The sequence below is a fragment of the Rosa chinensis genome, chromosome 6 (genome assembly GCF_002994745.2).
Source record: "Rosa chinensis cultivar Old Blush chromosome 6, RchiOBHm-V2, whole genome shotgun sequence".
Lineage (NCBI taxonomy): Eukaryota > Viridiplantae > Streptophyta > Magnoliopsida > Rosales > Rosaceae > Rosa > Rosa chinensis.
The window spans coordinates 16,165,244-16,189,850 of NC_037093.1; the positions used below are offsets into that span (position 1 = coordinate 16,165,244).

Here is a 24,607-nt window from a genome sequence, read left to right on the forward strand (position 1 = left end):
AAACTAAAACATTTCACACGGATTTCTGTGTGAAAATAAATTCACACTGATTTCTGTATGTATTATAAATTATTCTATTTCAAAATAATTAATATTTTTATGTTATGTGAATTATAGAGGGACAGATTTCCGTTACAATAAGTATTTGATACAGATTTCTGTGTGAAATGAGTAACACACAAATATTTATACAATAACAATATCAACGGAAATCCGTGTGCATAAACAACAGTCACAGATATCTGTGTAAAAACTAAAACATTTTCACACGGATATCTGTGTGAAAAACAATTCACACGGATTTCTGTACGTATTATAAATTATTCTATTTCAAAATAATTAATATTTTTATGTTATGTGAATTATGGAGGGACAGATTTCCGTTACAATAAGTATTTGATACAGATTTCTGTGTGAAATGAGTAACACACAAATATTTATACAATAACAATATCAACGGAAATCCGTGTGCATAAACAACAGTCACAGATATCTATGTAAAAACTAAAACATTTTGCACACGGATATCTGTGTGCAAAACAATTCACACGGATTTCTGTACGTATTATAAATTAGTTTATTTCAAAATCATTAATTTTTTATGTTATGTGAATTATGGAGGGACGGATTTCCGTTACAATAATTATTTGATACAGATTTCTGTGTGAAATGAGTAATACACACGGATTTCCGTGTGAAAATATTGACACAGTAATCCGTGTGAAAAAGGAGACTACACACAGAAATCCGTGTGAATAAACAACAGTAACTGATGTCTGTATAAAAACTAAAACCTTTTCACACGGATATCCGTGTGAAAATAACAATTAGCTACAAAATTCCGTGTGAAAAAGTATAGGTGTATATAAGGTTGACCATTTATTTGATATCGAAATAACGGCGGATTGAGTTAATTTTTTTTACACAATACTTATTAATACACTTTTAATGTCAATTTATTGAATTTAAATTTTGATTTATTGGTTCGCACAAAAATTCTTATATGTCTACTAATGTGGTATAACTAGTTTATTAGTTGTAATGAAAAGTATACCTTCCATGAGCAACAATGTTGAGGAAATTGAATTTATCAAAATCGACCGTTGGATGTTGTCATGATTAGAATAAATAGTTATGGACAAAATTTCAGCAATTTTTGTTATCGTTTAGGTCGCGATCTACTAGATCAACCATGAACCCTAAATACCACATAAAACTAATATGCTCATAACCGCTCATTCGCAACTTATTTTTTCGATCTGTCAGCTCTCATACTCTCATGAATATGAGGTATACCAAATAATGTAAAAATTTTACAAAATTTATCTCCTCGTGGTTTAACTCCCCTGAGGGAAGTATCGGTGTATATAAGGTTAACCACTTTATTTGATATTGAAATAATGGCTTCAATTTTAGTTAATTTTTTTACACCATACCTATTAATACGCTATAAATAGATGGGTAATGTCAAATTTATCAATTTTCAATTTTTATTTTTTGGATTGCACAAAATTCTTATATGTCTACTAATGTGGTATAACTAGTTTATTAGTTATAATGAAAAGTATGCTTTCCATAAGCAACAATGCGTAGGAAATAGATTTTATCAAAATCGACCGTTGGATGTTATCATGATAAGAATAAATGGTTATTTTCAAAATTTCAGCTATTTTCGTCGTCGTTTGGGTTTCGATCTAGTAGGTCAACCCTAAACTTTAAATACTACATAAAACTAATATGCTCATAACCGCTCACTTGTAACTTATTTTGTTGATATGTAAACTCGCATGCTCTTATGGGTAGAAGCTATATCAACTAATGTAAAAATTTCAGAAATTTTATCTCCTCAAGGGTCGGCTCCCCTTAGGGAAGTAGAAGCGTTTAAAGGGTTGACCGGTTTATTTCATGTCAAAATAACGGCGGATCGGGTTAATTTTTTCACACAATACCTATTAATACGCAATAAATAGACAGGTAATGCCAAATTTATTGATTTCCAGTTTCGAGTGTTTAGATCGAACGAAATCTTATGTGCCTACCAATGTTGTTTAACTGGTTTATTAGTTATAATGAAAAGTATACATTCCATAGGCAACAATGCGTAGGAAATAGACTTTATCAAAATCGACCGTAGGATGTTATCATGATAAAAATAAATGGTTGTGTTCAAAATTTCAGCTATTTTCGTCGTCGTTTGAGTTTCGATCTAGTAGGTCAATCCTAAACCTTAAATAGTACATAAACTAATATGCTCATAACCGCCCACTCATAACTTATTTTTTTGATTTGTAAACTCTCATGCTCTCATGTGTCGAAGCTATATCAACTAATGTAAAAATTTCTGAAATTTTATCTCCTCAAGGGTCGGCTCCCCTTAGGGAAGTAGAAGCTTTTAAAGGGTTGATCGGTTTTTGGTACAGACATCTGTGTGAAATAAGTAACACACACGGATATCTGTGTGAAATGTTAACACGGAAATCCGTGTGAAAAGAATCATTAGCTACAGAATTCCGTGTGAAAAAATAGAATAGAGACAGAATTCCGTGTGAAAAAATAGAATAGAGACAGAATTCCGTGTAAACAATAATTAACATGACAGTTATATATTACTGAGATAAATACAGACGAATATCACTGGTAAATATATATGTATCTCACACGGATTTTCGTGGTAAATTTTTTCCCGCTCACTTTTTTGGAACAAATTCAATTTCCCTCCCCTAGTAGTATTACACACGGATTTCCGTGGATTACTGAACTATATACACACGGATATCAGTAGCAAAGGTAAATGTATTTCACACGGATTTCCGTGGAAATTCCGCTTATAACCAGCAAATTGATCCAAATCTGCAGCATATCGATCCATGTCCTTCTCCCCCACCCCTAAAGAGTATCGATGTCCTTCGGACAAATCGATTCAGCCTTATCAGAGGTCTGGAAGCGGTCGTAGGCAACAACAATTTGATATCTCCCCCAAGGAGGTGAAGTGGTTGCTGGTGTATTCCCCAAATCGATTCTGCCTTATCAGAGGTCTGAGCTTCTCTTTCCGTTTTCGAGCTCAATACACTTACGAATCCTCTCTTTGCTTCGAACCACAGCTTAGACAAAGCCTCAAGGAGGTGAAGTGCTAGCTGACAGAAGGCAAAACCGTTGATATCTCCCTCTACTCTCAACCTCACGATCCGAATGTTCGAGCGAATCTCTCTCTGGCTTAATCTCTCTCTGGCTCTTCCTCCCCGCACTTTCCCAAGCTGATGACACAGTCTGCATCGTCGGCGCCGGCATCGGCGGCGCTTCCGTGGCCCACTTCCTCCGCGAATACTCTCCCTCCACTCTCAACCTCACGATCCGAATGTTCGAGCGAAACGGCGTCGTCGGGGGACGCATGGCCACTGTCAACGTCTCTGGCGAGTTCTTCGAGGCCGGCGCCTCGATTCTCCACCCCAAGAACTTCTACGCCGTCAACTACACCAGGCTGCTGAACCTCACCGTCAACAGTCCGTCGGATGATTCCGAGGGTTTTGGAATTTGGGATGGGGAGAAGTTCATCTTCAAGACTCTGAGCGTGAAGTCCAAGCTTCCGTTTGTGAACAGGATTGTTTCGCTGGCGAATTCGCTGCTGCTGTTCGTCCGATACGGCTACTCGCTCGTCAGAATGGATAGATTCGTAGAGGTACTTCTACTTGTGCCTAGCGTGTTTCGGATGTGTGATTTGGTTTTTCTGGTGCAGACTACTGTGAATAGTTTCTTGAAGTATTATGAGAGCTTAAAGACGAGGCCGGTTTTTGAGTCGGTGGATGAGATGCTTAAATGGGCTGGTTTGCACAATCTCACGGCGAGGACTTTGGCTGAGGAGCTGGCTGAATCTGGCTTGTGTCCCTTGTTGATACAAGAGCTTGTCACTGTAAGAACTTTTCTCCACAAGAAATTTTTAAGCTTAACTTTCTCAAGTATTAAATGATGGAATGCTTTAGTTCTTTTGATTGTTTGGGGTAGTCCGGTAGGGTATGCTTAGTTCTTTTGATTGTTTGGGGTAGGCCGGTTTTCGAGTCGGTGGATGAGAATCATGAGATGCTTAATGCTGCTTTATGCATTGCCCTTTATTAGTAGTTTCACTTTGGTTGGATTCGTTTGGGTCTGTTATCATGTTGTGGTTACAGATAGTTAATTAGTATTGATTACAGATATCTCTCCCATGTGTGTAGCTTGTATGTCTTTAGAAGTGTTTTAAGATCTGAATTCATGTTATTGAAGTGTACTGGAGCCTGTGGAGCTTGTATATAGAGTAGAAAGGACGATTCTGTCAGAGACATGGTTTTACTGGGTTTTTTAGATTGAGAAATGTGCTGTGGGGTGATCAACCATCTCTCTTAAAGATGAGCAGTAATAGAATCCCAGTCAATATGAATCACCTTGCTGCAAAGGCTGCACCGTTAGTTTGTGCATTTGTTCTTTTAAGAAGCATCTGTAGAGGGAAATGACTAAAGAAAGAGACCAGAAAAGAAGATAAAGATTGGGGACATATACATAAGCCCACAAAAATTCACCTTGACCTTCTTTTGAATCTGCTTTTGACTTTGTTTGAGTCGGCTCCAAAGAATTGGATGCCTTCTTATATGTCTTTTGGAGTTTATTTTGACTGCTCAACTGTGAGTTTCTAGCATTGATCATATATGGCTGAAAACAACTTAGATCCTGGAATCCTTCTCTTTTTATCACTGCCTTATCTGTCACTGAGATACCCATTTATATTCTTGATTTATCTCTGCCTTGATTCAGTCAAATTGAGTATGTAGATTGCAATATCCCTAGGTTAGGTCGTTACACTATGGTGCAAGCTTATCCTTCCTCTTTACTGCCGAACATTTGAGCTGGTGCGTTCACTACTTCCTCTTATCTGTCACTTACGAATCCTCTCTTTGCTGCTAACTACAGCTTAGACAAAGCCTCAAGGAGGTGAAGTGGTTGCTGGAGAAGGCAAAACCGTTGGCTTCTAGTCTTCTAGTCTTCTAATTCTCAATCAAGGTCTGAGAAGGCAAAACCGTTCGCTTCTAGTCTTCTAATTCTCTCTCTCTCTCTCTCTCTCTCTCTCTCTCTCTCTCTCTCTCTCTCTCTCTCTCTCTCTCTCAGTTAATCGTACTCTTATGTTTTTTGTTGGTGTATTGGTTTGAAGCTGCAAGTTTGTGTTTTTTGTATTTGGTTTTGCTTGCTTGCTTCATTAATGCATTGCTGGTGTATTGTTTGCTGCTTGCTGTTAGGAGTAGGATTATGACAAACTGGTGTATTCCTTGCTGTTAGGAGTAGGATTATGACAAATTGGTGTATTGCTTGCTTGCCTGTTGGTGTATTTCTTGCTTGCTGTTGAAGTAGGATTATGACAAACTGATTATATGGTTCTAGAAACCTTGTTAGGAATTTGAAGTATTATGACAACCTGATTGTTATGTTCTTTGGGATGATATTACAAACTGATGATAATTTTTGTATATTGACTGGTGTAGGGAAAACTGCTACTGCCCATTTCGACTAGCTCTATGAAGCAGTGGTTGAAGAAATCTTGTATTCCTTTCGTACTATATACTCACAGATGTAATATGTATACAAAGGCTATGTTGGTTCCTAATTAATTAGCAGAATCTTCAAGTAATGCAGAATCTTCATTGGTTCCTAATTAATTAGCAGATTTTTTTTAAATTTTTTTTAAATTTTTTTTTTTATAGAAATGCTATCACTTTTACACACAGAAATCAGTGAGAGTTAGGGTAAAAGAATTTGACACAGAAATCCGTGTGAGATAGGAAGTTATTCACACGGATTGCATTTCATTACGGTAATTTATATTCATGGAAAGACAGCGGGGCCCACGTTTAATATTCACACGGACAAAATAATCCGTGTGAGATGAGTACATATTTGACACAGAAATCCGTGTAAGATAGGTAAATATTTGCTACAGAAATCCGTGTGAAATAGAGTTGTTCACACAGAAATCCGTGTGAGATAGGTAAACATTTGCTACAGAAATCCGTGTGAAATAGAGTTGTTCACACGGACTGTATTTCATTACGGTAATTTATATTTATGGAAAGATAGTGGGGCCCACGTAAGTATTTCACACGGACAACATAATCCGTGTGAGATGAGCATTACCCCCCCTCCAAACCGCACGGTAACACCAATCTGTGCGTGTACTGTGTGTAAAGGCTATCACACACTGAAATCCGTGTGTAAAAGTCTTATTACCCACAGATTAAAATCCGTGGGTAATTGTTGTTTTGCTAGTAGTGAAGGTAATCTTGTAATATATTCAATTTATCGTTAGCATCCACCATCACTTTTAAGAATAATTGATTTACTTATAGTTCAATTGTTATGACTTATTATTAGTAAATGACATAATTTGTATTGATAAAACAGACAAAGTTTGTCTTTGAATGCTTGGGTTCAAGTACTACCATGTCATTGTTTTTCGGTCTGACTATACTACCATGTCATTATGTCTTATTTTTTGTAAGAGGAGAGGGCTATGTTGATTCTGCAAACCTTAAGAGGCTAGGCTGCTGAAGGCTTATGGAGAGCTTACAGGGAACACGTCTTAACGGCAATATTATTGGGGGTCTTGAAGATAAAAATGAAGGTGGTGCTAATGATTACATCGAGTTTGAGGATGAAGATATTGATAAGATTTAAGTTTGCAGCTAGTACTTTTAAGGTTTTGTATTTCCAAATGGGCAATTGATCATGTTCCTTGTAACAACTGTTATTATATATATATATATATATATATATATATATGCTTGTCTTCTCTTATTAATGTTCTATCTAATTCATTTTTTATGTTCTGTTTTGTTTTTGAAAGAAACGGTTTAGTGATATTGTATGTTGATGCTTCGATGGAGGGAGGTCCATTCAGGAATAAGATTAATCAGATCCATTTCATAAGTATTAATCATGAAGGCAATATGTTTGGTTGTGCTTGCACTGAATTCTACATTACAAGTTGGTTTCCCAAAAGAATTCTGCATTACACAAACTAACACAAATTGGTATCCCAAAATAACTCTGCATTATACAAATTGGTTTCCCAAAGAATTCTGCAGTATACACGAACTAACACAAATTGGTATTCCAAAAGAACTTGGCATTATACAAATTGGTTTCCCAAAAGAATTCTACTTTATACATTTCCCAAAGGAGAAGGCAATTGTACAAACACTCTTTTATAGCAATTACAGTCTCCTCGATTCATTAAGAATGCTAGCTAGTAATTGTCTTCCTTCTGGTTTCTTCAAGTTCAAACAGTGATATGCTGCTTGGCCAAACAACTCTCTGACCTCTTCCAGTTCTCTCCTTGCCACCATCAAGTCTCAATCACACAATTAGGTTTAGAAATATTATTTGGCTAAAATACTTGATACAATTATCACACCATATGAACAAAACTAGTTCACATATATGCAGTTTCTGTAAAAATATTGTGTTTGTAAATTTGCCTACAGAATACAGACCATAAGACCAAGGCAAATAAGACCTGCCAACTACACATAATAATCACATCTTGACATGACAAACCTAGAATTAAGATAGACGAGTTCCTCAACCAAAGTTGATAAATACTAACCACCACAGAACCCCTCACGAAGTGCATAAGCAGCAGTTTAGAATAAAGCTAAAGTTTCAAAATGTGAAACAAAATGGGAAAGAGGAGGCAGCAACTGAATGACATGGAATATTTACTAATTACTCTCTGTGTCTTATCAAGAAAGCAGTAGCCCAAAATATGAAGATGATATGATACAAATTCTTGTGGAATTATTTTCATGGGACATCGACTGCAGACCTACTTTTAATTACAATATAATTATGACGACTATCATATGGGATGCCCAACAACAATTCTTTACAATCAGAGTAAACAACAATAACGCAACTAAAACAGAATACAAATTCTGCATGACAACACCTCATGACGAACTGTTGATTAGGAGTTATCCCAGATCAAAAGGGGGCTAATTTTGCAATGTAAAATCAAAAAGTGCTTCCATTTGCATATTTGCCTAGAATGGAAGGCTTGAACACTGACCTGCAGCTTCAAGATGCAGATCCCCAAATTCGAGGGATGAAGAATAAGCCCAGGTATAGAGAAAAAAATCAGCCAAAAGTAATCTAACAAATTGAAGGATCTCGAATCTTAGACCAGAGATCTCCCAAACCAAAACCAATCGAAGCGTCGACGCCTCCTTTCCATTTAGCAGCAATTTCTTGTCGGCGGCACAAAGCAATTTGGAGGGCCAAGGATGTGAAGCGAATCGGAGCAATCGAAGTGGATGCTCTCTCTATGAGTTTTAGCCGCACTGAATGAAAATAAATAAATATCTATATATATATATATATACTATTATTAAGAGAGGAGGGTTTGTTAACCAAAATCAAAAATTTTGACAGAAATGACCTTAGAAAATTAAAAAAATTTGAGAATTAATTAAATGACAAGGACAATTATGACATTTACAAAATGTATTTTTATTATAAGAAATCATTGGAGATTAGTACACCCCAAAGGATGTCAAAATCTTGAAAATGATTGAGTTTTATTTTCTGAACATATGCATTTGGTGTGAAATGAATGTTCAAATCATGAATTTTCATTTTATTTGGGACATACAGAAAATTCTAGTATCATGATAAACTAGAATGATTTTACTGATCAATTTCATACACATTTATGCATTTTCCTTTGAGCATCAATTAGGTTGAACTACAGGATGACTCAAATTTTGGGAAATGGTAAAGTGACATAGAGTTGAACTTGGGAGTACAAAATTATGATCAATGTGTTGAAGGAAGGAGAAGCATTAAAATGAACCAATCCAGTTCCTCAAGTAAGTTTGTTGTTCTTCAATTTTTGTTTTCTGGAATTCTGGGATTACAAGTACAGTATCTATTTTAGTTATATTTTCACAGAAATGTTAATGTTCATGTATAGCTTCAACGGACAAGGCAATGTTAGGGGAGTTTATCAAGAAAAGGAAAGGTACACTTTTGGATGGGTCCAAAGTTTGAGTAAGAAGAGCACTAGAGGTCTAGAGTAAGTGAAAAGGATGATGGAGGATTTATGGACCAGATTATATGGGAAATCTGTGAGAGTTCCAGCTTTTGATTTTCTGACTCCTCCTTCTTCATGCATTAATCATGCGTTGATAATTTCCTAGACATAATTCTTCTTGTGGTGCTCTTGCTCAGTATGTATATGAAAGTCAACAAAAAGAGTTTATGTTCCAGCAAGTTATCTAGGCTTTTGAAGTTAGCAAATAGTCTCGACCATTTTCAATGGCGGTGTTGGATTTCTATACTTGTTCTTGACAGTTTGGATTTTGGAAAAGAAGTTGAGGAATATACATACTATTTTGGCTTTTGAATTGGTGGTTAAATTCATTGATGAAAATAGAGAGGGAGAAAGTTCTGAAGGATTGATAGATACTGAAGTTGCACAAAGAAAATAGAGCAGAAAGTTGCAATACAATAGATGTTCATGGAGCAACTGACCAAGCAAAACAAATTGAGCCATCCTCCCAACCATTAGCATTAAAGACTATCATGACAAAGAATAGGGATGGTAATAGATCCTTATTAGATGGAAATTCTACAAGAGATATTACATGAAGAGGATCAAGTTACTCCTAGGCTGATTACATTTTGGTGGAGGATATTATGGCTGCAATGAATAATCAATAATGATTTATATAGACCAAAGCTTTCTAATGGTGCTGGAGATATGAAACTAACTACTGGGATTTTGGAGCCTGTACCCATCAAACCTATGTAGGAATAGGATGATGTTTACTTGAGGATACGAACAAATGCATTAAGGATGATAAGGTCAGCGTCTCAGCATTTGAAAGCTGCCACTAATGTCTTTGTAAGAGGTGACCATTGTTCTGCTCAACAACACTCAATCAAGGCTAGAGAGGAATGGTTAGCTGTTGAAAGCCTCAATAAAAGGGCAGCTAAGGAAATTTTAAGTATCAGAAATTGCAAAAATGATGTTTGGAAATTAGATTTACAAGCATGGTCTTCATACATCAGAAGCAATTCATGCATTGCAAGAACACATGGAGAAAAGTTGGATCAACTACATCATCAAGACAAAGACCAACATCCTTACAAGCTATAACAGGTTCGCAAATTATCTCGATTTTGTGTATATGCATATAAATACATATATTGATAAGGAACAACAATCATATATATAACAAAGTCATCAAAGTCATCAATGTTGAAGAATCCAAAGTAGTTGGATATATGATAAGCAGTGACACAAAAGTACTCAGCTAGGCAGCAAGAAGTAAGGTTAATGAGATTAAGGAGTATGTTACAGGAGAGGAGGTTGGGACTATACATGTTTATGGAATGGCTGATTCTAGAAATATAGCAGCAGGTGGTTCAGAAAGAGATGCAAACTCATCACAAGTAGCTAATGAAATGGATAAGTGATTTATCTATCAAGACAACAATATATCAGTTTCAGATTAGGATTGCAGCAATATATCAATCCTAGACAAAGGAGAAAAATCCAAGTGTGCAACACAACATGATTCAATTATGGATAATGTCATTACTGGCACAAATGTACAAAATGAGCAGATTGCAGGTGGTACAGTGTCAATATAAACCATAGAAATTGTAGAAGCATCACAAGCTATTATCTTGAGAAAATCCTTAAGAGCAAGAAAACCAGCCACATCAGATGATAATTACATGTATCTGATCATCATGGTGACTGATTTAGAAGAACAAAATTATCTTATTTCAGTTATAGAAGCAATGCAGTCTATGAATGATGAAAAATGCAAAAATTTAAATGCTGCAGCATGAAGGTTTTGTAGCCAGTGGGAGAAACTTCATTTTTCTGATCCTATATGTTGATGATCATATATTATCTTCTAGCAGCAATATTTGTTTGTTGAAGGAAACAAAAGGAGAGTCAACAATTTCCAAGGGAGATGAGTCTCATAAAGATTAGTACCCCAAGAATGCATTACCGAAGAAAAGCATGGAAAATATGTCATATACAACGTTAGTTGGATGTTCGTCATTCTTACTTATCATGGTATAGAGTGGTTTTCATTGTTCTGTAGTAAATTGGTCAGTAAAGTTCATCTACATTTATGCAATTTCACCTTATTGTCTTCTGCATACTCAAGTTGTACAAATTCAGTTGGCTATCAATGAATAGCAAATCTTGCAGATTGACAATATTAAGTAGTGTGAAATATAATTTGGTTGCCAATTCTATTAATTTAGAAATTTTGGTAGGACTTCAAGCATACATGTGATTAAATGCATTTATAACACAAGTATGCTTATACTGCTATGGGTGAAATTCATGTGATTATAGTCTGTTACAAGGTGATCTTGGAACACTGGTGTCTATCCTCATTCACCATGTTGTTCTTAGGTTTCTTGAAGCAGGCATAATTGACAGAATTATTAATCAATTGAATTTGAATCACTTAAGTGTTTAAACTCACAGTGCACACTTTAGTAGATCAATTTATATGTATATAATGTATGATTGTCATATATGATTTTGAGGCAATGTCAAGTTCAGTGGGAGATTGTAAGCTATGACATGGCTTACATATGGAACTGGACATTGCTTAGAGTTCATACACTGATATGCGAGTGTACATATATTCATATTAATATGTAATTTGATCAGAGTTTAAACAATAGGTGTATAAACTGTCAATTAATCTTGACTTATGGATAAGCTTATATATATTATTTTGAATTCAAAATAGAAATACAGTTGCAGAGCAGTTAAATAGGCAGTTAAGCAATGAAATCAGTTTCTTTATGGATGAAACTGATTTGTTGCATTGCTATATGTATATGTCAGATTAGTCCCTTCTGATGCACGAGTTGTTCTTGTTGTTAGTCCCATATACTAAAAGAACATAAGGGTGAAATCAGGAGAAGGCTATCATGGACAATGAGAGTGCATCGAGTAAGTTTTCTGGGTTCATATTCTTATGTTCTTGTTTTCTGCAGGTTCAGGATTGATATGTTCTTTTCAATCCCTATTTCATACTTACATTCAGTGTTAGAGTTTGAATGATAATCAGTTTCCATTGAAGAGGATTAGCTCTGTCTCAAAGGGATCCGTTAAGGATTTTGGTCCTCACTCGGATCCATCTCAAGGGGATATTACCTCTCCAAGATCTGTCTAGATGAGATTTCACCTCACTTGAATCTTCCTCAAGGAGATTTCTTCTCACTTGGATTTAACTCAAGGAGATTTCCAAACACTGTTGGAACATAATTTAGTTTTTTGAATATGCATGATTTGATCTAGTATAGGTTCTAAATTATGTGTTTGTGATTGCTTAAGCTTACTGTTTCTAACAACGATCTCAACGCAGACAGACACTAAGGGCGACATGCGAGTTGATTGCAGTACAAATGGATAGATCAACACTCATCCCTCTTCCAATTTACAGTTCATACGAAAATAGAAAACAGACAAAGAAAGAAGAGCATAGCAGAATCAAACCCAAACGGAGGAGAAAATTCTTATCAAATCGGCGGAGGTTAGACTTGATAACTGTCATTCGGTAAATTTCAAATTTTGTTTTCCATTGATTTTCAAATTTTTGTTTCCCTTGGGTGTTTGAATTTTTCAGTAGTATGCTTGGAAGTTCGCTATCATCCTTGGTTAATTGATTTTATATCGAAGCAACTATAGTTAGGTTCAGAATTTTGGTTCTTTCAGTTTCGTTCAATTTCATTACATTTATTTATATTTGGGTTTTGTTTGGCTCAAGTAGTGCTTCAGTTTCTGTTTCCTAATGTCGAGTGCTGTACATGTCAGTACGTGTTATCTAATCATCGAAATTTATATGTCATTTAGGAACTAAATTGACTGATCTGGTCAGGAGAAATTGGTTTGAAGTGGAGAAGGGCATGCCAAGCAGTAGAAATATTATACAGAAATATATATAAACACACCCGTCCACAAAACTCTCTCAAACCATTTTGGAGGTTGGAAAACTCTCTCTTTTCTTTTTTGATTACTGTATGGTGTTGCCATTGATGTGTTTCTCAAACTTATATAATTGTCTTTACAACGGTAAGATCTTTATTTAGTGGAATATTCAAAATGCATCAGTATTGGTATTACATATATATTTGACACAACACACAGACACATATGGAGCATAGTTGTAGATAGAAGAAGGTGATATGACAATGGAGAATTAGCTGCTAAGTCTGCTAATGTGCCCACCAAGTTCTATTGGCTATTAGATTAATTGCAAAGATGTTGGTGTCTTGCCTTGAAGTTGTGTTAGATTGATGTACTAATGGATGCCCTGAAGACTTGCGTCTCTAATTACTTATTCTCATTGTATGCCTTGATTTTGAAAGTCACATTTTCAGAATGTTCCTACTTTTTTTTTTTTGGTGGAAAGGGGGCAAAAAACCCAGCAACAAAGGAAAAGAAGAAAGCTAGCTAGCCCATAGGGCGAATACAAATAGCACGTGGCCAAGAAGTACCACTCAGATCATCTAACATGGAAGAGACGACAGCATGCAGCACTTCAGCAAAAAGATGATATCCAAGGTCCAAAGAAAGACTAAATTTTGCAAGGCAATCCGCGAGCATATTCTTCTCTCTATAAATGTCCTTGATTCATCAAAAGAATCTAAGAGGAGTTTGCAACTGCAAATAAAAGCTCCAAGAGGATGGAAATCGCAGCTGGTACTATGGAACAGGTTAATTAGAGTTTCAGAGTCGCACTCAACGATAAGAATTTCAAGGCCTATCCCCGAAGCAATTTGTAAACCAACAATAAGAATGTTCCTACTTTTTCTTCTTCATTGGTTGTGCTTCTTCTTTTTTTTTTTGTTAAAGCTACTTCTTTATTCAATGGATAAATAAGATTATAAACTTAATATTTGATTGCATTTTTTTTTTCACAACCTTTGATTTTGTGTAATTTTTTCTATTTGTAGGAAAGTTACAAGCTAGGCGCCCTCAACAAAAGAAAATGTTTCAAAGAAACGAGGGCTTTAGGAGACGTGTTTCTGTGTTTTCATCTGGTTGGCGAATGGAACTATCAGTAAAAATGAACACCGCTAATCTTAGTGAACTTATTTTGAAAGAGTGGAAGAAAAAAAAGCATGCACAGTATGTACTCAGTTAGTTTGTTTCTTATCTTCCAAGTGTAGTTATCAAATTAATTGTCACCTTTTGAAATTCTTACAGTTGGCACTACAAAAACGCATGTAGAGAGTTAATGACACATGGTATTTGTCACATTAAACTAGCTTGGAGAAAAGTTTTGCGCATTAGGTATTCATTTGTTCATTTTATTGCATGCATCTTCAATAGACACAACAATTTATTTGCTTTTTCTTCCATATAAAAATTTGAATATGGATGAGTAGGAGGCAAAAGCATCGTGAACAAAACAACTTTTTTGCTAAAGTATTATAGATTTCAATTGTGATACTTAACTATTAAGAAGTCCCCTAATAATAATTCTCTGTGTCTCCTAACAGTTCTACATCAAGCGTTTTCAGGATTTGAAACATGATATTGAGGTGATTATATAATGAGTTCATTTATATGCTATACTTGGTCATATCCAAGGTTTCAAATTTCGGTTTCGATTTCGATACTTCAAATTTAAGGAAATTTCAGAGAAAGTTTCGATTTCGGTGGAAATTTCGATTAAAAATAAAGAAATCAAATTAATTGCATTTATAAAATGATATTTTTGAATGAAACTTTTACATAGACTAAACTAACTTATAATAAACCTATTTACAATGTAACATCTCTAAAATTATACATTTATAATAGAATTATGATATTTTATATGGACGAGTAATTAACTAGTACTGTAGTAGGTTGCTAAACTGGTGTTTTTATCTATGTGTATTGATAATGTGTTGTATATTGATAATGTAAAAATGATTTACTTTTTTTAATAATTAAAAAATTACAAGGGGGTGGCAGGGGCGGACCCGTCATTCTGTCTGACGGGATCCGGACCCCCCCCCCCCCCCCTCAGCTTTTTGGCAGATATATAATGTTATTTCTATTATTAATTAAACTATTGATTTAAGTATTTGTGCAACGGTATATAATATTCTAACCCCCACCCCCCCCCCCCCCCCCCTCTAACCCACGTGATTGTCACTTTGTCAGGTTAAAAATAAAATATTAATATTCATTTAATTAGGAATTGAGGATAAGAGAAGAAAGTCAAAACAGAAATTAATAAATATTCCTATATCATTAGGATTTTGACAGCTTTTATTCTATATATTGGGGTTGGTGGTTTGCAAATTCTGTAACGTAATTTTTTTCTCTCTCGCACCAGGCAAAGCAAAAAGGTCCGATACCTTTATTTATTTTTTGTTATATTATATTTTTTTCCATTCTTTCATTTTGCTTTGTTGGATTGATTTTAATTTTTTTTTGGCTTATTTTTTCACGATTGATTTTGTTGGATACTCATTGTTTATATGTAATTTTTTTTTCTTTTGATTTGTAAGTCATCCACACAAAAGACACTTGATACATGGTTTACTAAAAGAAAAACGCCCGAAAACTCTGAATTTAGTGCTACCTTACTACAATCTGATGTTAAGACTCAAGATTTTTAAATTATTTTTATACTATTGTTTTTTTTTTTTTTTTGACTTTCAACTTACATTATGTCTGGAACCCCCCCCTAAGATCAAATCCTGGTTCCGCCACTGGGGGGTGGGGCGGGGCACGTAAAACCAAAACCCCGTGAATGAAAATGAACAAGTACAACAAAAGGAATATAAAAGCTACTATGATGTGGTTCAATGTAGCTGGTTGAACAACTTTCATTTATTATCATACAATACTGCTCCCAAGTACATGAATTTTGGAGATGATTTTCGTACTTCATCACATGGTTATTGTATGTGTACGTGTTGTTCTATTTCCACATGCAATCCATATATCGGATATTGTGGAATTACCTAATATGATGTTACAGTGTATGAAGCATACAATATTTGAGACGAAGCAAAAAGGAAATCATGTTATGGTTGGAGCATTCAACTTTGTAGCAGACAAAAACAAAAAGGTTTTTTGTTGTATTCAACTTGGTTGAAAAAAAAAAAAAATCAAAATTTCATATTTTCTCTATAAAAGTATGAAGTAAAAATTCATTGTAGGTGACATAAAAATTTAACAGAAAATTTAGAGAAATTTCGGACAAAATTTCAGTGTGAATTTTTAAATATATATTGTGTGTGTAGATATTTCGGAAATTAAGAATTTCGTGGAAATGTACGGAAAATTTCGGGAAACTTTTGACGGAAATGATATAGCATATGAATTTCGTTTCAGTACTTCAAAATTACGGAAATTTCGACAGTTTCAGAGAAATTTAAAACCTTTGTCATGTCACTACAAAATTCTTCCAATAATTGGAGCAAGGGTGTTGCAGTAAGGGAATTGTCTAACTTCATGGTATGTACTTCACTTAGTAGATCCATTTCACTTTATAGTAAAAAGACCGATGACACTATCTTATGTTTATTTTATTTTATTTTAAAAATGATTTGTTCTTTTTTGTACTCTTAATTTGTAGTTTGGGCAACGACTGATGACAAATGGATGGCTGAGATGGAGTTGATTGGAGCATGTTGACTTTAATGAACAAATATGTATATATGCACTTTTTAGAAGATTCTTTTTAAAAAGTACGTTTGTAAACATTTGTATATATCGGTGCATGTTTCTGTATGGAGATTAATGTTTTTTTACTAATGAATTGCCAAAACCAAATACACTATAGAATAATGTTTGCATATGAGAGAGTTAGGTAATGTGCAAGACGAAAATTTTACTGCACTTCCAAGCAAAATCTAACACATGCATGGTAAGAGAGGAATACCAATATGCATATGCGAAATGTATTGTCCAAAAACAAAACTCCCACACGCGAGCGCGACCCTCCCATACCCCAAATCTCCACCAAAAAGATTAAATTTTTTAAGTATCTGTAATGCCCACGGTTTATTTTAACCCCAGTAAATATTGTGCGAAGGATATGGTGGTAATTTTGAAAATAAAAGACAAAACTAAATCTATGGGAAGAGAATTCTGTGGCAAAAGAGAGAGAGGAAAAAAAAAAAAAAAAGATGCGGTCATACACGATCTCCAGACTAGCGGAGAACTGTCGAGCCACGATCTCAACATAGACGGATGTTTAAGACGACGTGGGTGAAAATCGGTGTACAAATGGATGTATCAGGTCTCATCCCTCTTCCAATTTATAGTTCATACAAAAACAGAAATAACGAAAGAAAGAAGAGCAGAGCAGAATCAAAACCAGAAGGAGGAGAAAGAGAAAGAAACAAATCGGCTGAAAGTCTTATGTTTTGGTACAAAGTTTTATGTTTTTCACTAATGAATTACTAAAGACATATACAATATTTTATAATATCTATATGGGATAAGAGTGAGGAAATATGCAACACACAATTATATTGCACTCAAGATCGAGTAACATTTCAAACATGTGTAGCAAGAGAGAAATGACAATACGCACGCGCATCGCGCGTGTAGGAAGGCTGGTATATATAGTGCGAAATCATATGAGCCATTGGATGTAAGTTTGGCACGTGTCAGTTTGGTGTTAAAAGGTTAGGTAGGTTAGGTGGATTAGAAGATTAGGAGAGGATCCTCTCCCAATTGGGAGTGAAAAGGTTAGGAGAGGATTCTCTCCCAATTGGGAGTGCAAATTTCACTCCCCATATTTATTTATAATTTTTGCTCAATACCAAGGGTGTCATAAACTGGGAAGTAATCGGTAAAGCAATAACTCTTGAGGCACCAATTGAGCCCGACAACGTACCGCATGAGATTGTGCTTGTATGATGATGTTTTCGATGTTTTAACATAAGGCAGAGTGAGTAAAATACACAATACCGTGTATTTACATATATAAATTTGAGCTTTTATCACAAACAGTCTTTGAAGTTTTGGTCATTGACATTTTATTTTTAACATTCTAAAACTATCACATTAGTATCTCAAATTAATATTCCACATAAATTTATTAACCCTCCATTAGTAGCACTGTTAACTCCTCTTTCTACCAAAAGCATTTTCAATTTTTCCCTCTCTTATTAGTTGATTAGTAATTATAGCTCACTAATATTTGATAATACTTTCTTGGTAGACTAACATCATATACATAAAAAGGGAAAAATGAACCCTAGCAAGCTGCTAGGGCTGAGAGAGCGCTGCCCCCAGGCCTGGCGACTCTGCACCTTCCTCCATTCTCAATGGCAGGCTATTTCGGCATCATCTTTGAGGTCGTATCAATCGAGTACAGCTGTGGTAGTCTCTCATCATCCACTGAGTTTCTCAGAGCGACTGCAGCAGGAGCAGTCTTGTATCGCGGGCTTGGTTTTGCCAATCCAATTGGCTTTCGGTGGGAGATCTTTTCCTATTGCGCTTTGCAGGGAGGAGTTTCCGGTCAGATCCATATTTGAAGTGGGTCGATTACGACCCAAACGTGGGCTACTAAAGACAGTGTCAGGCGGCTGCATCACCGAGGGGGTAAAAGGCCAGGGTTACCCCTTATGGAGCGAGACGGCGACTGAATCTTCTCCGGCGAGGGTTGGAGGCGTTGCAATTCTGGCATCGTCTGTGGATCAACTCGGAGATGTGCTTTTCCAGTTCATTCGCTCGAATGCTCTTCCCAAATTGCTCTCTTCCATCAACATCGGCGGAGCGACGAGTTGTTTCAAGAAGGGACGGCGGTGCTGCTACTCAGATCGGTGATGGTTGGGTGCCCAGATGCTTGGGTGGCCTGAGTATTTCCAAACGGGCTTACTCCTTCTTAGGTGCCCAGTTGCCTGGGTGCGCAGAGCAGCGCTTCTTGGGCTTGGGCTGTTTTTGCTGCATCCGTTTCATTTTTGACTTCAGGCCGGATTTGGATCCGCATTTGGGATCCGGGTCGTACCTTAATTCGGATCTTGGATCCGAAATAGCTGCTCATATTGTTTTGGTTTTGGTTCTAGTTCTTGAGTTCGTCTGCCAACATTCTGACACCCTCGGTTGCTTTCGATCTCATGGTGAGCGAATCACCTCTCTTAGGTGGTTTTATCATCGGCTACAGTTACGGTTACTCTTCTATTTGCACTGCTTTAGTGACATATGCAGTGCAGTGATGCCTTATGGCATCAAGTCACATGGTTACCTGGTTACCTTTCATTCTCGATGCAATTGTGCATCTAGTTATGTGTTTTTTTTTACTTCATCATAGATGCGGTTGTGCATCTCGTTATGTTTTATTACTTTCTTTCGATGTTTCATGCATCGCTCCATTTACTCCTCAGTTTCACTTAATATAGTTTGTCGTCCTTCTTTCAAAAAAAAAAAGTTGATTTGTAGTTATCCTAATTACTTTCCGTTTTGCATGTACTAGTACTATTTATCTTGCCCTTTTTTTCCTTCTAATTTTTAATTAATTGTTATCTCAATCAAGACGGTGATAGATCTGTGATGGGGAGAGAGAGAGGGCAAGATGAAAATGTTCTTGGTAAAAAGGAGTTAACGATGTTGCTAAATGAGGGTATTAAAAGTATGTTAGAGATTAATTTTAAGGTTTTAAGGTGCCAAAGTAATAGTTTTAGAATGTCGGGAATCAAAATGTCGAATGACCCAAACTTTGAAGACTGTTAGTGACATTTACTCTTTAAATTTTACTTTCAATAAGGAAGAAATCCGGAACAAAGAAAAATTAACTACTTGCAATTTTATTTAGATAAGGAGTTTTCTTTGTTAACACTGAACCCTTTTTCATTTCAGGGAACAAATGAAATCGAAGGCATCATCATGGTAATGTCTCCCGCACAGATATATGATAAATCTCCTCCTGTACTTGAACAAGACTTACCAGAGATACAATTGAATGCTGGAAGCTTCTCAGGATGAAAAATCTTAAATGTTTTAAAAACAGAGATGCTCCCTGTTCTGCAGAGATGGAATCGCTCCCCAATAATTTAAGGCTTATTGATTGGCCTCACTTTCCGTTTAAAGCTTTACCATTGGATTTTGATCCAAAGAAGCTTGTTAAACTCAATATGCCTGGCAGCAGCTGCATGTTACAACTGGGGGGCACATTCAAGGTATTCTAGATTATTTCTTGAAGATAAACTTTCAAAATGAAATTATATAATTCTAATACGTCCCAGTCATTTATTTTTCTTGTTTTACCTGACAAAGCCAGAGCTGCAGATATCTGAAATATATAAACTTAGAAAGCTGCTCATGCCTACAAGTGGTTCCTAGCTTGTCTGAATTCCCACAGTTACAGGAGTTGAATCTTAAAGACTGTACAAGTTTAACTGGGGTTGATGATTCTGTTGGACATCATAAAAATCTGGTTGTCTTGAGTCTTGCAGGATGCCATAACCTTACTGTGCTTCCAGGAGCAATTGCCTGGAAAAATGCGAGAGAGATAAATCTTTATCACTGTAGTAAGCTGAAAACTTTTCCGGATATTTTGGAAGAGATGGAATCCGTAACGTGCCTGGAATTATTCAAAACTGCAATCACAGATTGCCTACATCAATTCCATATCTCATTGGACTTAAATATTTGAAGTTGAGAGATTGTGAGAACCTTGTGTATCTGCCACCTAGTATGTATGAGCTGCATCATTTAGATGAACTTGATCTGGATAATTGCTCAGAACTTGTTACATTTCCAAGGTGGAATGCAGAATCACATCAAACTAACTTGCGGCAATTTCATTGTACAGAACTACAGATGTTAGAGACTATGTGACAAACTTCCTCATGACGTGGCAGGCAATGAGGGTACTCTTCGCTTTCTGATTCACTCTTCTAAGCAGCCTGAATTCCATTTGGTATTTCCACGCAGAGAAGTTCCAAGGTGATTTAAATGTCGCAACAAATTAACGGAGCTTGTTGATAAATCATGAGTTTTCTTTTAATGTTCCTCTAGATATCAGATCGGGGAACAAAGGATTGGCCATCTGTGCTGCTGCTACTGCTGTAGATGATTCTGGTGAGTGCTCAATTGCAGCCAATGTTTGTATCAGTGAACATATAATCCCTACAATCTCGTTCTGTTTTGAAGCAAAAGAGATGGGGCGCTCTGGTCATCGGCCGCCTTTTTCCTGTCGGGTTAGTTTGGAACATACTAGCCAACCTTCAGTTCGATATACAAGTTATGGGGTCGACTTGGTAATGAGGGTACCCTCTGCTCTCTGATTCATCTTCTAAGCTTCAAAGACTGAATTCCGCATTGTATTTCCAGGAAGTTAAGTTTCAAGTTTGTTCAGGCATGTAAAGTACTTAATGGAGCTTGTTGATAACTTGAATTTTGTCTTGAAATTCCTCTGAAATTCAACAAATGTTCGGTTATTTGTGCTTCAGCTACTGCTGCAGGCAATTTTGGTCAGTGCTCTTTCACAGCTAAAATTCACATCAGTGCAGAAAGCAGCAGTGCACATTCGGTTCTGTTTGGAAGCAAGCTAGGTGCGGAGGTGGAGTACTCTGCTGATTTGTGACTTGGAAGATGAGCACTTCAGTTGTGTGTGCTGGAGCTCACTCTTGTCTTTCCGTTTTCCCTGTGTTGGGGGCATATTGTATTTTGACATTGTGCGTATTTCTAGATCAATAGCTTTGTTCTTTTTGGGTTAGTTCAGCAAGCCTTCCTACTCCAGAGCATATATAATGGCAAAATTGTAACATATATTATTTGAAAGGAGCAAAAGTTGGGGTTATGCAAGTAGAGTTAATTGGTGAGAAATTGAGAATAGATGATGTATCTTACAACTTATGAAGTTATGCCGGTGGAGATAATTTTCACTGGAGAATATGACAGGCTAATGGAGAGAATCGAGAGATGATACTCTGGTCTTTAGGGGTTTTGAATTCTATACTAGATTTTTCTCAGATTTTATTATGTCACGCATTCTTCAAAATTTTCAAAAATGGTCAGAAGTTATATTTCTTACAATCTGAATCTTCAGAAGTTATAGTTCTTTCTACACATCAAAGAAAATGAAGTCTGTTCAAGTTTCAACTCATATTTTGATGATTCAGATAGTAAGAAATATAACTTCTTACCATTCTTTCTACGCATCAAATAAAATGAAGTATGCTCAAGTTTCTACTCATATTTTGAGATTCAGTAGAAAGAACACAAAATTTTCTCACGCATTCTTCAAGAACCCTCTACGTGATTGTTTGGGAAATGGAGTATTGTAAAAAAGTGGATTAATGTATCTCTGTTGAAGAGAACTACAACCTTACATTTCCAAAGCAAAAAAAAAAAATAAATAAACACATTTGAAAGAATATCCACCCCTTATTGCAAATAAGTGCAGAGTGCGCTCTGACTTGAGTGAAATTTCACTCAAGATAGTTTGTTCTTTTCTTCACCCCCAACATTAAAAGTAAATAAAATTACAGAGGCACACAGCAAACTATATCGGATAGTTTGTTCTTTTCTTGACCCCCATTCCCCCAACATTAAAAGTAAATAAAATTACAGAGCAACGCCGCAAACTAAATCAGTTGGCAGAGGAAACCTCCTAACCTCGAAAACAGGAAAGAAACAAAAATGCAGCTGAATTAGAGAAACAAAATCTACAATCAGCAAGCATGGCAAGAAACAAAGCAGCAAGGCAGCACGAATCAGTAAAGCAAGTAACAATTCATGCATCAAAACAAGCCCCAAGAAGCCTTAGTCAGGAATGCCATGCGAGTCGCCAAAAATTGCAGGCACCAAAAAAACATTAATGATCACAAACACTGGAACTAGGAAATAACTTGGAGATTATTCACTGAAGTAAATGCAATTGGTTTTCCACTTTCAAGGTCATCATCATCATCATCTTTCATAATCATGACTGCCTATTGACCAATATATTCACCAAACCTTTATGAGAAGTCCCTATCTTCATGGATCGTGATCTCCATATAAAGAGGGTTTACATCCTATCGTTGTGGCATTACTAGAAGCACCATGCAGCATCTGAGGAACACCACTACACTGCTATAAAGACTCAAAAATAACTCATCTACTAAGAAGGCAGCAGTAGATGGGATGCATAAACGAGATTTTAACAAATGGAGTTACTGCAGCCACACACGACATTTGGTAATAGCTGATGACTCAATAATTTCAGTAGCCGCACAGACAGTGGGACAGGTGGACAGCCAATGTTGCATGTACTCTCTCATTTGAAAGTTCTGAGAGATCGCTCTCCGTGTCAAAGTGATTTTCCCTAGAATCTGCAACTGTAGCAATGCATTCCATGTCAGATGACTGGATGAGTACGATAGTACGTGCATGCATGAAATTAGCAACAGGGAATTCATCCTTCAGACAATTGTCGACATACTAGCTGTTTCTTACTATTTACCTCATCCAAAATTCATATCTTGCCCTCTGGTTTTGACACAATGATCTAAAGTCATCGGTCAAATGATGTTAAGCTACCAGTCCTGTCCACCAAAGTCACCACAGCAGCAAGAAACAACTCAAAGTTGTTCCCGGAAACCTAAATCTGCCAACCAGAGAAAGTTAAGATATGAACAGGCTTCAAAACACAAAACAGGAACTAATTTGTACAAATCAAATGTTTGTGCAAAGATCAACTATACAAACTCATCCAATAAGGAATGTAGACCTAATGTGGGGTTATCCTACTTCTATAGAAACTTACCAACATAACTGCATATCCTTTTCAAACCAGATACTGTATTGGATTTCATTTTATGCTTTTTGCGTTTCACTTGCTCAGTGATTAATATGAGTACATGCAGCGGTGGTGAAAGCTTACCTTTATATCCTCTGTTAATGCTATAGATCAGTGATGTTGCCACATGACTGAGGCTTGTAAAATAATTATTCTAGATGTGTATATTCGCGTAAACTTTTTTTTTTAAGCCTTAGCTTTTGACTATTTAATGAGGGAATAACAGGTTGTGAAGAACGGATAGAGACATCCCCAATACAAAAAGGAAAGTTTGATTGATTTATTAAATATTAATAAAACACCTAATTGTAAATTTGTAATACATAGGTATTATGTCATTACTAATTAATGACCAGTACTTTGCCAACAAAAACGAGTTCTTGGAGAGAAAAATATAAAGAAATTACCAACTAAGAAAATTCCTCCCAAGAAAAGCAAGATTGGAGTCGATAGAAGAGATTAGAGTCCACCTCATCATCTTCCGTCTTTGCCATCTGAACCAAATTTTGAAGCTGCTTTTAACAACTCAAACCCTCGAAGCTGCAATTTAAATGTCTTTTAAGTCAGATGACTAATTAATCAACATAGCATGAATTTAGGAACAGCGATGGAGCACATGCTGGCTGTTTCTAACCCGTAATATTAAGCTCATCCAAAATGTAATTTCTTGCTTTCAGGTTTTGACACAGTGATTTGTAATCATCAGTCAAATGATCTTCAGCTGCCCAGTCCTCCAAGGCAGAAACCTTTCTGCCAGGAACAACCACAGCAACAAGAAATGACTCAAAGCCGTTCCCATA

At 36.1% G+C, this 24,607-nt stretch overlaps 1 long non-coding RNA gene and 1 pseudogene across 2 annotated transcripts; one reads left to right on the forward strand and one right to left on the reverse strand.

The window, feature by feature from the left end:
• Positions 1 to 24,607, reverse strand: part of LOC112171893 — a 57,556-nt pseudogene that overhangs the window by 14,147 nt on the left and 18,802 nt on the right.
• LOC121049891 lies at positions 18,100 to 21,829 on the forward strand. Of its 2 annotated transcripts, none has more exons than XR_005801577.1 (2): positions 18,100 to 20,199; positions 20,297 to 21,829. It is a non-coding gene; the product is annotated as an uncharacterized LOC121049891 (long non-coding RNA). The 2 variants fall into 2 exon arrangements; XR_005801578.1 differs by having other exon boundaries at positions 18,101 to 20,199; positions 20,301 to 21,829.